This window comes from Chiroxiphia lanceolata, chromosome 11 (assembly GCF_009829145.1).
Source record: "Chiroxiphia lanceolata isolate bChiLan1 chromosome 11, bChiLan1.pri, whole genome shotgun sequence".
Taxonomy (NCBI): Eukaryota; Metazoa; Chordata; class Aves; order Passeriformes; family Pipridae; genus Chiroxiphia; species Chiroxiphia lanceolata.
In genome coordinates this window covers 1,206,832-1,222,789 of record NC_045647.1, presented here as the reverse complement: position 1 = coordinate 1,222,789, position 15,958 = coordinate 1,206,832, and the positions used below count along the sequence as shown (strand labels likewise).

The window sequence follows — 15,958 nt, the reverse complement described above, 5'->3', positions numbered from 1 at the left end:
GGAAGCAGGGTTCAAATTGCCAATGAAATCTAAAAACCCAGCTGAAATGGCAAATTTCCTGCAAGTGACATCCCTGTTCCAGAATTCCTGGGACACAAGACCTGCCTTCTACGTGTAAGTTGTGATTTTTAGCAGGAGTGCTTTGGGGAGTCCTCAGTGATGTCTGTCCAGGAAAAAGGTGCAGACAGCAAAGCTCATTTAGATGTGTGTGTGTAAATATATAAACCTGAGACTGAGGTTTGATCCCATGGAGAACTCTCCCCTGGACCATCCTGTGACAGCACAAGCCATGATGCTGCTGTCATCCTGTCAGCAAGGATCATAAAAAAACCAAATCTCTAATTTTTCAACTTTCTTTTGTCTTTATTGCAGTATATCAACAACTGTTCAAGAGTCCCAACCCCAGCATTTGTTTAAGCATTGGGACAGTTATATATATATATATATATATATATATATATATACAGTCTTGCTGTCATCTTTTGTGCATACCCTTAAAAACTGGGCTGAAGATCGGTAGGAGGAACAGAAGCTGAGCTGATCTAAGCCCCTGGTGGAAGCTCTGGTGTTAAACACATTTGCTCTGGGGTGCTGTTGTTTTTGAAGGATGCCTTACCCAGCCAGGGGACCATGTCCCTTTAGACTTCCACACCTCACTGAACAAAGATTAGACGGAAAAGTCCTGGAGCCTGACCCTCTTTTTGCTTTGGCACATCCATCTTTTCCCATGAGCCAAAGCAAAACTTGCTTCATTTTTTTCCTGACAAGGGCAAAAGTTCTGAGTTGCCCGTGAGGACCAGCAGGACTTTTCCCTATGGATGGGCAGGGAGGCTGCCCCTCTCCAGCCATGGGGCTGTGCTGATTCCATGGCTCCAGCAGCTCAGAGGGTCATTCTCTGCCAGGACATTGCCCTCAGAGGCAGCAGCAGGAGCTGTGGCTGGAGGGATCTGCAGGGGGATCCTGCCTGTGCCTGTGGGTTCTGGGGAGGATAAAACTGGGTAGAACTCCCCTCCTCCTCAGGCTGGTGGAAAATACACTCCTGTTTGGAGATTTAGATGGGATATTGGGGAGATATTCTTTACAATGATGGTGGTGAGGCCCTGGCACAGGTTGCCCAGAGAAGCTGTGGCTGCCCCTGGATCCCTGGAAGTGTCCAAGGCCAGGTTGGATGGGGTTTGGAGCAACCTGGGCTAGTGGAAGGTGTCCCTGCCCATGGCAGGGGGTGGAACTGGATGAGCTTTAAGGTTCCTTCCAGCCCAAACCAGTCTGTGATTCTATGAAATATTTGACTATGGGTTTAATTAGCTAAACCTCTCCAGATGTACAGAGAAGGAGTTTTTCCTGGTTTTTCCCCTCCCTCCCTGCCCTGCTGGGGGGACAGTGAGCCCTGAGAACAGGCTCCTCAGACTGGCCCTTTGATTTGCATGCAGAATTATTTGCTCACGTCACTGAAGAATAAGTTTCCACAGCAAGGAGTTGTGCTGGCTCACATTTCCTCTGCAGACTGTTTCAGATGGAAAACAAGGAAGATGATCTAAATTGGAGGTAATAGGCTGGACTGTGGGATGCAGGAAGATTACAGATGCACCTTGAACCTGCAGGACTAATGACTTTGTTCGTGCATCTGCAAAATGCTCACCTGACTTCTGCCTGGGAGAGCTGCTCCAGCCCTGTGCAATGAAATCACAGATATTTCACCTTCAGGATCCTCTAATACCTTGTTCATGGTTAACAAGAGGGCTAAAGTAATGTTCCTTTGCAAGCTGGGAGAAGTTTGGCCTGAGATCTGAGAGAACTGCATGGGAAGCCCATGATTTCTTTACCCACTGTATAAGTAGAATCCATGATGAAGTTGTTAAAATTACAGGCAGGAATATGTTCCTCTTCAGTCTTTTTTTTTTAAAGGTAGCTGAAGTTTAATATTTAAACTTTTGAGTACCTTGCAAAATTTAGACTTTGCTTTTGAAGGCAGGGGGTAGGGGGGATCCCAGGATCCCAGAATCCCAGAATGCAGATGGCCATCAGGAAAGCCAAGGCAGTCCTATGATTAAATCCCAAATCCCAAATCTGCTGCCTCCTGGTCTGGATGGGGGCATCTCCCTGTGCCTGGAAACATGTCCCATCATGTTTGGCCATGGGGGTTATTGATAACTTGCTGGTTTAGCTCTGTTATTGATGGCAGGCACTGCTCTGCTGTGACTCCAACCACACACACGCAGCAGGACGAGGCCCGGCTTCAGGTGTCTTGCAAATACAGATGAGGTAAGAAAAGCCATAAAAGCTTCAGAGGCCTCTTAATTTTTCCCCTTTGAATCATCTGTCATAAAATCTCGTAGGAGATGGGCTGTGCTCACTCAGAGGTAAAGCTAATGTGCTCTTTGATGCTGTTGTTTACGAAATCTCTGACTTATTAGCAATAAATCCAGGGGCTGTGGTCGGCCTGGCAGAGCTGAGCTTTCTGCCAGCCTGTGCATTGGAGGTGGTGCTTGAGAAATGCTGCCCTTGGCTCTGGGAAATGCAGGAAGCACTACAAGTGGTTGGGTCTGTGCTGGAGGAGAGGAATAACCAAAATACCCCGGATTTTGGGAGACAGTCTAGCAAAACAAAGCAGGGACGCGCTGCTGCTGTGCAGCTCCTGCCAAGGATGAGCTGAAACCAAACTGGCACAAACACCAGGCAGGAATTTTTTTTTTTTTTTTTTTTTTTCAAAACCTCCACTCTTTGGGTGTAAAAACATAGAGGATCTATTTTTTTCTTGCTGTGTTTAACTGCTCCTGGGATGTGTCAGGCTGCTCCTGGGCGTGTGACGCCTTCCCCAGCGCGGGCTGAGGTGTGAGCCTGAGCTCGCCCTTCATTCACTGAGGCAAACAGGGGCACGGGGTTTTTTCCTACAGAAATCTGCTTTTGCTGCTCGTGACTTTTTCCCAGCAAAATTTAATAACTGTGCAATGTACCTGGAGCTACAAGGGGTGGATTGAGCAATCAAATCTGGTTGAAGTCTTCTGGGGAGGGAGGGAAGGGCCGTGCACGTCGCTGAGCTGAGACAGCCTGAACAAGTAAATCAGGGATTTTCTTCACTTGTTGCCAACCAGGCAGGTTTTGGCAGCTCTTCAGCATCCCCTTGGTGTGGGGTAAGGGGAGGGGGTGTCCAGCCCCAGCAGTGGATATTCTCTTCTTGTGCAAAACCCAAGAGAATTAGCATTGGAACACCATACCTGACATTGAAGGGACTCTCAGTCTGCACCAACTGTACTCCTTGAGTTCTCATTTGGGAATAAAAAGTATAAATTGGATGACAAATAGTGATTCATTCTCAAAAAAAGTCATTCTTTTCTTAATTCAACTCTTGGAATTTTCACTTAATATCTGAACTCCACGGTCTGATCCATCTCCGATTCATTCCTTGTCTAGTGGGTTTTATTAACTGCAACACCCTCAGTAGTTGTTTTGTTTAGGTAATAGAGGACAATTCAGCCTGAAGAAAACTAATTTTCCTCTTTCACGTGGTTTTGGTTTTCTTTTTTTTGTTCCTTGTATTTTTTAAATGAATTCCAGAAAATAGCTGTGACAATATGGGAAGAGAAAGACTGAAGTAAACATTGATTTTTACAGTGTAATAATTTATGGTACCAACTTAATAAGTGGTGTGACACGAGCAGTTCACCATCCATTTATCATGAGTTGATACTTTGATTCCGGAATTTTTAACACCACTGCTCGCTGTGACATTATAAAGGACCTGCCAACATTCCCATTAAAACCATGAGATTTTAGGAGTTCTGCTTCAGCTCTAAATATCAGTATTTGGACTCCATGAATTATTATGCAGAGTAACAACCTCTGAATGACTTGTTCCAGCAACTATAAAAAAAATTAAGCCTTTGACATTTTTGAACTTCAGGAGGACATCTTCCCCTTTCCAGAAGAAAAGCCTTATGGATGCTTTTCATTATGCCCACCATAAAAAGTTTACAAACTCAGAGACAGCTCCTGAGCTAAAATAAATCACTTTAATTCCACAGATGGCAAGGAGGAGACAGCAATTTACATTAAAAGGTTCTGATGAGAGTTGTCTCGAGCTGTAGTTTGCTGGCATAATGGCTCCAGGCTAATCACACTCCCTTCCAGGAGCCATGCTGGGGTTACACAAGGGCCAAAAATAGCAGCTGAGCTCCATGGCTGCTCTCACTGCCCCTCTCAAGGACTTCCCAGCCCGTTTTGGTCAGTGTGGAGGTCACAGCAGAGCCTGGTGACTGCCACCCTTTTGGCTGGGCTGCAGATAAGAATGTCAAGTCAGATTATTTCTGCTTCTCCCATCGCTTTCTCCTGACTCCAAAAGTGCTCTGGAGCAAATAAAGCCCTGATGGTCCCTCCCTGCTGCCTCCACGTGCCCCCTGTGGGGAGCCTGTCAGTGGAGTGACAATGCAGAAACTTGTTTCAAAGGGTTATGATGGATGTCCAGGTTCTCCAGACTTGCTTTTCCCAGTGAAATCCACTTCCATAATAATTCCAACCACATGTCTGGGTTAGGGACCAGGCTTTTTGAAGGCTTCAGCTTTTGCAGAATGTCGCTGGGACACAGTCCTGTGAGTTCAGCGTTGGTTTGTCACAGAATCATGGAATTGTTAAGGCTGGAAGAGACCTCTGACATCAAATCCAACTGTTGCTCATCAAGTCCAACTGTTTGCAGCTGTGGACACCCTCAGAGCTGGGGGGTTTGGCTTGGGGAAGTGTGTATGTGTGGGGGATGTTCTCACCCAATGTTTGCTTATTAATCACAATGCACAGTTTGTTTTCACAGAATCACCTGTGGGAGAAGATGTGCTCCTTGTGTCCACAGCAGCCTGCAGGACTGTCCCTAACGAGGGACCAGGATGGTCCCCACCCCTGGGGGGCCCGTGGTGGGTAATTGGCTCCTCTCACTCTGGGGGAAGAGCTGCTGTGGGTACAAACTACTCCTGCAAAAACAGGGCATTCCTCAACATCCAAAGTGGTTTAGAGCACAGTCTGTGCCTGAAATGTTTTTCAATTTAGCAGGAAATCCGTGTCCTCAGTTCCATTCTTTCTGGAAAATACAGAAATACCTCTAATGACTGAGGACTCTAAGGGCTCCACCTCCTGGGTCTGTTGGTTCAAGAACCCCTAAAAAGAGAGATTTAGAAAACGGAGCTTGTGGATAATGGGATAAAGTGATGAAAAGTAAGTTAACTGATCTGCTAAATTCTATTTGTATCCACGGTTTCTAAGGAATTGCATTAAAAAGGGTTTGTGATTGTGTTTAACTTGGGTTGTAAGGATTTAATGTACCGTCTACAAGTCGTTAAACACTTTTGTTGTGACATTTGATCTCCACTTTGATACTTTATTACCACAGATCACTTGGAAATGGGAAAGGGACCAGCGAAATTTGAAACCAAATTACAGTTTGTTGGTTTTTTTTCAGGAACTAGCTCATTTTAAACCCTTTTTTAGTAAGAAGTAATGACTTGCTTTATTTAGAGACTATTTAAAATGCTCTCGAGGTATCTATTGAATATCTTGACATAACAGATAAATCAGTGGCAGCCTCAAAATTAGTTCTGCACTGTTATAGATTCCAATATGTTCTATTATGGTGCACGTTATACAGCCCTTGTTCAGTGCACATTAGAGGAAGAGGGAGAGTCTGTTCTCAAAGCTGTTTCTAACAAAAGATCATTCCTACCCCTGAAAACCTGCCAGGATTTGGCTTTGAAGCACGAAGTTGGTTTATTTGTGTGTCTGTGGATGGTCTCTGATAGGCAGAAGATGATGGGTTTTATGGTGTTTGTCTACTCAGGTGTTGTAAATGCATTATTTATATATCCAAAAGTAATCAGGGGAGAGGTGGATGTTCATCCGGACTTTAAAAATAATTCAACTGACCTAATTCCTGTCAAAAATAATTATTATAAAAACTGCACTCCCTAAGTAACTGTTTCAAGATGGAAAACTGGGCACCAGGGTGTGGGTGCTGGAGCTGCTCCAGGTGACCCAGGGCTGGTGCTGGGATAGGATTTGCTCTGTGGTACCAGAAGCTTTAAGCTGCTTTCTTAGTAAGCTCAAATATGCATTTTTAACCCAGCCAGCTACTGTCATGCATTCCCAAATTAAGCAGGTCCTTACTGGAATAAATGGATGACTCTCCATCACAATTGTTTGCTTTAACTTATCGCTGCTGCTGCTCCCCTTGTCCTGCTTGTGATTCCTCAGGCATCTATTCCAGCCTCTGGTGAGATTCCTCATCCTAAAGAAAGGACTTTACAGCCTTTGGAGTGGCAGTGACCTGCTCAGGGGGTGGTTTTTCTCCCCAGTGAACACAACCATGGGCATTCACTGAAACCTTCCCCAAACGGTGTTTGTCCAACAGCTGCATCTTTGCTTCCCAGAACAGTTTTGTTTCAAACTGAAATCAGGAAACTTCACTCTTTGAGCAGATCTGTGGGGCTGAGTCAAGCCAGATGACTTGGGGAGGAATTCACAAGTGCCCTGTGGTGTTTGCTGGTAGAGAACATGGGTTATGTTATGTTAAAATAAAGAGGGAAATGAGAGCAATGGGGAGGGTGGCCAGGCTGTCCCTGGGGTGATGGCAAACACTGGAGTGTCAGGCTCTCCTGTCTGCTTAACCACCAAAAATAGGGAATATTTTATCTATTTTGGCCTTGGACCTTGTTATTCAGGGGAACATACAATAATAAAGGAGCATTTGGAGTGATTTTGTTAGAAATACATCAGACTGTCAGCCAGTCTGGTGGCATCAATAATTCCCTATTAAGGCCTCTACACCCATTATGGTTTGTGCTTTTACTTTTTTTTTTCCCCCTAAGTTAGTTTCCAGGCAACCAGTAAGAACTGAATTACATTAAGCTGTTAATTCAGCCTTGCACATCAGCTCTGGGTTCTGCAACCCATTTGTTCCTCTCGTACACAAGTTTCCTCCTAAAAACCCTTTTATTGGTTTAATCTGCAGTAGCACCAGCCCAGAGAGCTGCTTTTAAAATGGCAGTGTCTGCCCAGATTTTGGTTCTTGTTTGGTTTTTAGTCCTTGCTGGTGGGGGTTGTTTGTGTTGTGTGGTGGAGCAGAGCTCTGTGAGGAGGTTGGTGTCACCCACCATCAACATACACTGAGATCTACCAGGGTGTTCTTCAGTACCACAGGAGGTGTTGCCTCATGGTAAGGGCTGAATTAAGAAGATTCTTGTGATTTGAAGGGTGATATGATTGGAGATTTGAGGGTGGAAAGGCCCTGGCACAGGCTGCCCAGAGAAGCTGTGGCTGCCCCATCCCTGGAAGTGTCCAAGGCCAGGTTGGACGGGGCTTGGAGCACCCTGGGCTGATGGAAGGTGTCCCTGCCCATGGCAGGGGGTGGAATGAGTTGAACTTTAAGGTCCTTTCCAACCCAAACCAGTCTGGGATGCTATGATCATTTCCTCATGGAGAGCCAATTGGGATATTGGTTATTAAGGAAATTTAACCTGTAGGACCTTTCTCTCTCCAGAGGAGAAGTGTGCTTTCCTTCCTCCAAAATGTGTGGGATGCAGATGTGGATGTGGCACTGGAGGACATAACTTAGTGGTGAACAGTGTTGGTGCTGATTGATAATCAGCACCTTGGTAATCTCAGAGGTCTTTTCCAGCCTCAGATTCTCTCTCCCTTGGGATGCAGACTGTGGGTGTGACAGCCCAGTGAGCAGGTGGCACCAACAGCTCTGCTCCACTTGTGATCTCACAGCCCTGAGCACTTGCTCTGGCCAGGAACTGGCCAGAAAATCCTCCTCTAACCTTTGGTTGAAGAGCACAACAAAATGCAGACTTTTGTTTGTGTGAACAGTCTGGAAAACTAAAATGTGGGAAGTCCTTTCGAGGACAGAAAGCTGGAGATCAGAAGCAGAGTCTGGTTTGTGTAATTTGCACACAAGTAGGCACAGATTTTGTCAGAGATTCCTTCCTGTCGGGGGAACATGTGGACTTAAGAATGTCATTTATTGATTAACACCTGTATGGGAAGTGCATGCTCATCAATCCTGGGAAAGTGAAGAGGAGGCAGGAATGGGACAGAACCATCCTGAGCATGACATGCAAATCTCTGCTCAGAAGGAGCAATGTTGGTGTTGTGCTGAACAGTTCATAAATGTAGGGCCCACAAAGGGAACTGGACTGGCAGGTTGGTGATGAACTTCCCTACTCATCCCCTGATCCAGGGCAGGGAGGCTGAGCCTGGCAGCTTTCCTTCCAGGCTCAGCTCAAAGGGGGGCTCTAGAAGTGGGAGAGAGATTTTTGGGATGAAATTGCAGTTGTGGCTGATAATTTATGAGCCATGAAAGCCAACCTGTGGCTGGATTGAGCTGTAATATATTATATGGGAAGGGTCAGAAAGGCCATTAATCATTCCCCAAGCTATATTGTTACTTGGAATATATTATATATAGACCTATAGATATTGTTATATGATATTATCAGGGAAAGGTTCCTCCCCCAGAGGGTGGTTGGCCGTGCCCAGGCTCCCCAGGGCAGTGGGCACAGCCCCAAGGCTGCCAGAGCTCCAGGAGGGTTTGGACAACGCTCTGAGGGACAGGATGGGGTTTGGGGTGTCTGTGCAGGGCCAGGAGTTGGACTGGATGGTTCTTGTGGGTCCCTTCCAGCTCAGGATATTCCATCATATTCACTAAGGCCAAACTCAGAGACTTCTTCCATCCAGGTCCTTGGACCAGCTCTGTCTCAGGCTTTGCCTTGGTGTCAGTGAGTTGTGGAAATCACTTGGGAAGTTGTGCTGGTCATTTTTGGTGGGGCTGCAATAAGAATAATCAGTCTTAATTAAAAGAATTTGACTTTATCCACTGCTAAAAATAACAAAAAATTGTAATGCATAAATATAATACCCTAAAAGACTGAAAGCAAAGCACCAAGACAAGGCCATTTCAGACCAAGCTGCCATTGCTTTTGTAAACTAGTTGCCTTGGGATACCATTTTTAAAAGTGATTTTTTTAAACGGATATTTATTTAAAAAATAAACTACAGTTTTGAGCTCTTTCCAGTTTCTGTTATTTAGAGATCTGAGATATGAATGTGAATCATAGAGGTGACAAATCCAGGCCACAAAAGATAACCATGTCTTCATCAAACTTCACTGGAAAAACAGAGTTATTAAAGCTCTGCTGATTAGAGCAGAGCACATAATAAATGCTCTTCCCTGAAGAAGCCATAAGAACTTATGTAGTTAAAAAGGGGTTTTATGCCTCGTGGGTTGCTCAGATCTCTTGGAACAATTATAATCACCAGAATGTTTTTCCTTTCCCATTTATCACTGGAACAAGGGATGTGTTTCCATCCTGAGGGGCTGTGGTTCTATCAGCAGGTCCAAGAAAACCCCCTGTGGTCAATATGTTGAATCTAATCACGTTCTCCATTTCTGGGACATATTTTATTAAACATTTTCATCACTTTCAGCTGTGCATTCATACCTCAACAGATTTATATCTGTAATTAGGGGATTGTTATTTACCAGCTGGTAAAAAGACACCTTTCAGCAACATAATTCAAATGTCATGAGTTACTGCCAGTTCCACATTCCTAGTAAAGTTATTTCTTTTGCTACAGGTTAGGAACGTGTCTGCTGTCAGAAACCTTTGGAAATTGTTCAGAAATACTGGGAAACAACTAACTGTGTTTGTCCAGCTAAAGGAAATCAGATTTATGTGAAGGAAAGTGATGCCTCTCCAAGATCTACATTCAGTAATGAGTTGTTTTTATTTAACAAAGTCTCTAACAGATGGTGTTTCTAAATTTTGAATATTAGGACTGGTTTTGCAAGAGGCCTCTCCGTGCTCTGCTGTACCAGGGATGAGGTTTTCATCTCAGCTGCAGCTCAGAGCTGGTTGTGTGGTTGCTCCTGGTGGCACAAAGGCACCAGCTCCTGGTGTTGGAGCCACACAAAGGTGACACCCCCTGTGTCTGCAGCCAGTGCCACCCAAAGCACTGTCCTGTGCAGGGGGATTTGGTTCATGGCACATGGAAGATATGGGGGTTTTAATAGTTTTGAAAAAAGTAATTTATTGTGTGTGCTCTGTAGAAGGAATCATGGAATGATGGAATGGTTTGGATGGAGGGGACAATAAATCTCATCCAGTGCCACCCCCTGCCATGGACAGGGACACCTTCCACTAGCCCAAGTTGCTCCAAGCCCTGTCCAACCTGGCCTTGGACACTTCCAGGGATCCAGAGGCAGCCACAGCTTCTCTGGGCAACCTGTGCCAGGGCCTCACCACCCTCCCAGTGACTGTGTCTTCATTTATCCCAGGGGTTTCTTAGTCACTGTTACCTGGGATTATTTTCAGTTGATTTCTGCAAGGTTTGTGCTCATCACCACGACCTTCCTCAGCCAATTCTCTAATCTCACAAAAGCAGCTCATTAATTTGAGGAGCTGTGTTTTCCATCAGTCCATGTTTCCTGGACATCGAGGAGCAGACAATGGTGCTGCCAACCAAGTCTAACCAACCCCCCTGTTGTTCCTCAGGGCTGAAATAGTGGAGACAGCCAGTTTCTCACCAAACCCAGTGCCATGGGCACCGTCTCAGCATGGCCAGGTCACCAGGTGTCATCCCTTTGGCCACCTGCCCGTGCCTCTGTTGCTCCAGCAAGGTTTGGTCTTCTCCTGGTGAGGCTCTTCCCACACCCTCCCCCACATGTGTTCAAACTCAATTTAAGCTCCTGGTTTGGTTGGTACAAGTGGTCACTTTTACTGAGCTGTTCAAACCCTCTGTTCTGCTCCTGTGAGCACTCCCATCCTGTGGAAAGGGTGGTGAGACATTTGCTTTGCTTCATTCCTGCAAAGCACTTCCAGGACCAGAGCAGTGTTCCCAGTTGTGCAGTCGTTCCACGCACACAGAGCACACGTGGACTGCACTTTCATCATTAAATCTCTTTTCTCCTTAAGCCGTACAGGGTGGTGGGGTTTTGAATGTGGAAATGCAAATTATCTAAATGAAGGGTGACTCTGCACAGGTAATTCAAGAGAGTAGCTGTGGGGAAACATCAGCCAGGGCAAGAAGGAGGAGAAATTTGAATTCAATTGGATTTCAGTAACTTCAGATTGGTTTTGAATCATATTTACATGCTTTTCCCTCTCTCATGTGTTTGCAAGTTTTATTGCTCTGGTTCTCCACGTGGAGAACCAGATTGGAGCTCTGTGAATTAGGGGGTTGTTATTGCTGAGCAGGAGACGAACTGCGGCAGCGGGAAATGAGATCCTTCCCTGGAGTCCTTCCCAGGAAAGCTGTGCAAAACCTGGAGCTGAACCCAGACCCGGGAGACACAGAATGGCCCCAAAACGAGTGGTGGGGTGGGCCAGGAACTGCCCCCAGGAAGCTCAGTTGGAAAACTCAATCAGCATGAGGGATGCTGAGGGAAACGGGGACGTGCCAGGCCAAACCCTCCCTGCCTCTCCCAGAGACCCAGGAGCTCCGCAGCTTTCCTGCTGCTGCTTCCAGCAGTGCCTGGATGGGAGGATTTTGTGCCATTTCAGGCTGAGGATGAAAGCGAGAAGTGGTTTAACACCCCAAGCTCCGACGGGAGCAGCAGCAGGAGCCGCGCTGATGGAAACGCCCCAAATCGATGGTGGGTTTAGGGGGGTTCTTTTCCTTGTTGGCTGCAAGATTTCTGTGAAAGCTTTTCTAAATATGTATTTCAGGAGAAGGCAAAGACTTCTTGCAGGGTGAACCAAATATGAAATTACAGATCTTGAAGGAGAACTGCACTTGTAAAATGAAAAACATGATGTGGCACAGCAAAAATGGGACCATTGTCCTGAAGGCTTTGGATCTGGCCTTTAAAGTGTAGTTTGGGGATTAATCATCAAATGGTTTTGTCATAGCAATTTGACTCAAGTGGTTCTTTGCTTATACTGAAGACTTAAATTACACACTCATTGTCAATGAAATAATTTTAAATAATGCAGCTGTTAAAGTTGCCTGGTTTGACTGTTGGACTTTCAGTATTTGCTGGGTAATATCTGCTTCTTCACTCCTTCCTCTTCATCAGGAGGCCTCTCCTCCAAATGGGATCTGGCCCATGGGGGACTTTAATCTTCTCCGGACACCAGCCCTGCACTCCCATGTGCACTTGAGGTTTGGAGCACTCCCAACACCCCCCAAAATGACCAGGTAAAGACTTGAGTTCCTGCTGGTAAACCCAGCTGGAGGACCTGGCCACCCAAGGCAAAGGTGGAGGTGGAATGGATCTGCTTCCCACAGGGATTGTACTAATAGTAACTTTTTACTTCTCCTGATTTTGTAGAGTGTGTTCAGAGAATCATAGGATGACTAAGGTTGGAAAATACCTCCAAGATCATCAAGTCCAACCTTCCCTAGATGTGAACAATACCATAATTATATTGGTATAGAAATGGAAAATGAACTCTAAAATATTTTGATCTGGAGAATTTGAGTTTAGTTCTAGTGGGAATTAAGCAGAAGAATTTTCAAGTAATTTATGTTTGAAATGCCTTCATAACTTGTGCTTCATAAAGACAGAGAGCGACATAAAATGACAGTAAAACTCCCATTTTGGAACTGGACATTCTCCCTCCTGGCAGTAAAGAGCAAAGGTAATTTGCTGTGTTTCAGAGAGGTTGTCAGTAGTTACTGTGATTTCAAATGATGTCACAGGAACACTGAGACATCTCCCTCCTGCGACTCCCAGGCGGTGCTTTGATGGTGAGTTGGTGATTTATGGCTCTGAATTAGAGTTCGTGGTTGGAATTAATGTCCTGGGCAGCAACAACAAAACCTCTGCAGGCTCCCCTGGTTGCCCCAGGCCAGGGGCTGGGCAGGGGCCTGGGCTGCCCTGTCCTGGCCCTGCTGAAAGCTTTGCCCTTTGGAAATCCAGGCAGGAGCTGCCTCTGTTGATGTGGGACCTCCTTATGTAACCCTCTTGCTACTGGAGCACCTCGGTGTAAATGGAAAAGTTAAGAAGAAAATACAAGAAGAAGCACAAGAGGGTTTTTTTCCCTCCTTAAGTGCTCTCATGGGTTTGCTGTCTTTTACTTGTTCCTCTCTTCTCCAAAATTAAATCTTTTCCTTTTTTACCCCTCAAAAAGCATGAAAAGGAAAATTGCTAATGAATCAAAGCACAAGAAAAGTTAATGGCTGTGTCCAGAACACCGACTTTTCTTTGTGGGTGGGGCAGAACTAGAACTGGAGCCCACGTGGAGTTTCCATCCAGTGCTGCTCTGCACTGATCAGCCATCCCTCCAATTAATTAACTGCCTGAAATTAATATGCAGACCAGCATCACTTTTAATTTCATTTTCTGTTCCTCCAAACTGAATTGCCTTTAATAAAAACCTTATAAAAAGCAGATTTTCTCTTATCTGCTCCTGCCAACCCTGAGCCACCATTGGTATGTTTTACAATATTTGGTTTGATTGAGCCAGAGTTACACCCTGAGTTAATGAACAAGGCAGAGTGGGAATATAAGACAACTTTTCAACCTACAGATAATGCAGAACACTGTCAAATGGGTAATTCAAGAGAAAGAAGAAAACCTCTCCAAGTTTAACACGAAAATAAATGATGGGTTTAGCACTGCTACGGGAACATTGCATTTCCCAGAAGTAAAAGCTTGTTTGGATCTGGGTCAAGAGAAAAAAAGATTGTAAAATTAAGCAACACTTCAAAGTTTTGGTTTATTAGAAGTGAGTGAAGTTCATTGTCACCTGGAGCAGACAAGGTTTTCTTAAGGGCTGGGGAATTTGTGTTTGACTTTATTCTTAAATATTTACAAGAAAACTAACCACTGTGTTTTGATTCTGTAAATATTGACAGCAGGTTTTCATCTTTCAGTAGGAGGACCAATATTTGCTGGATTGGATCCGTGACCCTCAGGTTAAGTGCACAGAGAGATGGGACAGGGATCTTCTCCCTGCCGTGAGGGTTCAAACTGGGTGATTCCAGTGGAACTAAAGGGGGGGAAATGGGGGAATTGTGGACCTTCTCTATTAAAATACACCAGAAGTATGAGCGAGAGATGCTCTTCTCCCTCAGGTGAAGTGTCCCAGGTATCTCCTGACCGTGGTTTTCAGGCTGGTGTGGGTCTGGTTTCTCCTTCTCTCTGCCTTTGCTTTGGTGACAATGTGCTCTTGAGGGAGCTTGGCTGATGCTGCACCCCTTGCTGGCCCTGCTGAGCTTCACATTTGGAGTTTTATATCCATGGAGGTTTGTGAAAATCCTCTTCACTTTTGCAAGCCCTTATTTAAGTCCCAGGTAATTAATTATCCACTGTGGCCAAGCTCAGCATCCTTCCTAGAGGTGTCACAAGTGCATCTAACGGAAGTTCTTGGCTCAAAAATCAAAAATCCTTGAGTAAACTTTGCACCTAAATTTTGGGGTTGGATTTGGTTGGTCTATGAGCTGTAAATTCCTAAATAGCATTTGTCCATGGAGTCATAACATGAGTCAAAGACCTGACTTTTTAAAGGAATTCCACGTTTCCCATCTGAAGTATCAGGGAAGACAATACAGAGTGATTTTCAAGAACTCCAATTCCCTTGGTTTGAATGTTCTATGTGATTTGTTAGTCAGAAATTCCATCATGTTTTGTACCACCCCTCAAAAATCTCAGCTCCAGTTTTTTCCCTCCTCAGAGCTGTCTTGTGCATGACAAACCCCACATTGTTCCTGTGTGTTCTTCTGCATTTATTTCATGTCATCTTCTTCCAGGAAAGAAAAAAACCTAGAGCTTCTCTCACTTAGCACCCTTTGGGACAGCAGCTGTAGATGAAGAGCAAGCAATCAACATGTCAGGATAAAATTAGATTGCCACGGAGTACAAGGTTTGATCCAATATCTGTATCAGATTCGGTTTTCAGCTCTGCATATCACAAGACAATAATACTTGCTGAAGGTGCTCGGCATGAAGCAGCTTTTTCACAGTTGCTTTTCATCTGTGGAAAAGCTGGGGAAGAGGGGGCAGGGTGAAATCAGCTATTTTACACTATTACCTCAATATTTAGCTGCAGTTATAAATAAGGAATGGATGCAGGAGTTGGCTCTTTGCTGCGTTTCTGTCCTCGTGTGTGTCTTCAGTGCAGGGCAGTGGTGGAGCCAGGATTAGAATCCCAGAGTATTGCGAGTTGGAAGGGACCCACAAGGGTCACTGAGTCCAACTCTCCAAGAATGGCCCATGCAGGGATCAAACCCCAACCCTGGTGTTGTTCAGCACCATCCTCCAACCAGCTGAGCTCAGCTCAGGAACCTGCAGCAGCACCAGGAGCTCGGGGAGCATTTCCCACATAAATCTCCCAATCATCCCTGTTTCCCATGCTCTGCTTTTCACTGCAGAGTCATTTTACAGTGAGGAAAACAGATTTATTTTGGTTAAACAAGATGGGAGATGGTCTGGCAGCATCCAGTCCAGAGCAGAGCCAGCCCAGAGCAAATCCCAGAGCCAGGTCCAGCTGGGTGCTGGGTCCTCAGCCAGCACCTTCACTCTACAGACCAGGTCCTGCTTGGTGAGATGGTCAGAGCCCTTAGAGACAGCTCTGATAAGGCCAGGGGGTGGATTATAGCTTGCACAGAACACATCTACATTTTGACATTTTTTTCTACAAAGTGCCCTAATATTTTCAAGAAGTAATATTTGCTTCCATTTAATTGGACAAAAGGTAGTGAAAATATTTCAATTATTCATTCAAATGTGTTTGGTTTGGGTCAGACAGAGTGGTTGGGTTAATTTGAAGGACCCAACAGAACTGAAGTGCCAACAAGCTGGGCAATGACAGCTCCGTGTGGCCACAACCACCTCTGTCTGTGCTATAAAAACCTTTTTCTGGCTGTTTGTCCATCTCCCACCAGGTCTCTGGTTACCTGTACCTGTCTCCTGAAGGGAGCCATGAGGATGTCTGAGGCCTGGCTGGGGTTCCTGTGGGGGTACTGAGCCAAGGAG

At 45.3% G+C, this 15,958-nt stretch overlaps 1 long non-coding RNA gene across 1 annotated transcript; it reads left to right on the top strand.

Moving 5' to 3' along the window:
- Positions 1-2,020: 2,020 nt before the first annotated feature.
- Positions 2,021-15,957, top strand: LOC116792490. The gene is made up of 5 exons (XR_004359146.1): positions 2,021-2,262; positions 10,533-10,673; positions 12,056-14,229; positions 14,734-14,846; positions 15,868-15,957. It is a non-coding gene; the product is annotated as an uncharacterized LOC116792490 (long non-coding RNA).
- Position 15,958: the final 1 nt, after the last annotated feature.